This window comes from Mastomys coucha, unplaced genomic scaffold (assembly GCF_008632895.1).
Source record: "Mastomys coucha isolate ucsf_1 unplaced genomic scaffold, UCSF_Mcou_1 pScaffold21, whole genome shotgun sequence".
Taxonomy (NCBI): domain Eukaryota; kingdom Metazoa; phylum Chordata; class Mammalia; order Rodentia; family Muridae; genus Mastomys; species Mastomys coucha.
The window spans coordinates 158,790,303-158,791,629 of record NW_022196904.1 but is presented as its reverse complement, the minus strand read 5'-3'; the positions used below and the strand labels follow the sequence as shown (position 1 = coordinate 158,791,629).

The following is a 1,327-nucleotide window of genomic DNA, read 5'->3' as shown; positions in this document are numbered from 1 at the left end:
TGACTCCTGCTCGGAGGACGGGTGGTCTCTTAGTTGGGACGTCCCCTTTGCCAGCAGCTTTCTTCTCAACCTGGGCCAGTAGCCTTTACTTCTTCTCTTGTTTTGTCTCTGGCCTGTACTTGTGGGCAAGCTTACGCAGCTGAGCAGCTGTTTGCCTGTCCAGGGCCTGGGTGAACTCCTTAATGGCAGGAGGTACTTTGAGACGCTTATAGAGGATGCCTCTTTGCTGCTGCAGCCTGATGTAGCGGGGCCATTTGAGGAAACACGCTAGAACTCTTTTGAGCTGGATGTCCTTCCCAATGCTGAAGTTCTTGGTCTTGTTCTCAAAGAAAGGTTTGATGATCTTTTTGGCTTCCTGTTTTTTGATGATAGTAGGGGCCAGGGCCACTTTCTTCCCCTTGGCCTTCTTCCCTTTGGGCATCTTGCTCAGCAGAAGGAGAGAGCCCAAAGTGCAACCTTAATTCTCACTGGATCAGATGCTTTACCCTAAGTCCTTTTCTAAGACCAAAGTGAGTAGATAATATGCCAGAATCAAGACCACCCAAATCATGAGACTTCCAATTGGGGAGGTGATGACCCACCCAAAGAAAACCCTATATCTAACCATATTTATCCTAACTGACCACTTATCCCTTTGATAGGCCCACCATAAGGCTACCACTCATGCCTGGATCTAGCTTAATACATCTCTAAATGTGTGCACTGCTTTACAGAAGTAGTTTCCCCCTGCTTCTTACAAAAAGAGGCACCACCTGATGTTAGTTTTCTTTTGAAGGCTCATGAGTCCATTTCTCCTCTTCTTCTTTTTGTTAAAAAGAAACCGTACAGTTGCAATTATGAAAGTATATAACCACAAAAAGTGGGACAATATAATCCATGCTGCTGAGTTGATGCTTAAGCAGATAAAACCAGATATCTAATGAATAAACACAGTGCTGGTACGAAGACAAATAAATGGCACATCTGCTTTAGAGAAGGTGCAGGGAGCTGGCAAGATGGCTCAGTGGGAAAAGGTGCTGTGACTAAGTCTAACAAACTGAGTACCTGGGACCCACACAGTGTCTGTGCCTTCTAAAGGATCCCTAACAATCCCTGATGTGATGCTGTGCCTGTATGCAGAAACAGTGTATCGCATGCTTACATTTTTAGAGGTTGGATGTGTTTATCAGTTTTGCTTTATCTTTGAGACAGTCTCACTGTGCAACCACACCGGGTCTCACTGTGCAACCACACTGGGTCTCACTGTGCAACCACACCGGGTCTCACTGTGCAACCACACCGGGTCTCACTGTGCAACCACAATGGGTCTCGCTGTGCAACCACACCG

At 46.4% G+C, this 1,327-nt stretch overlaps 1 pseudogene; it reads right to left on the bottom strand.

Moving 5' to 3' along the window:
• Nucleotides 1–421, bottom strand: part of LOC116101439 — a 1,657-nt pseudogene extending 1,236 nt beyond the window's left edge.
• Nucleotides 422–1,327: the final 906 nt, after the last annotated feature.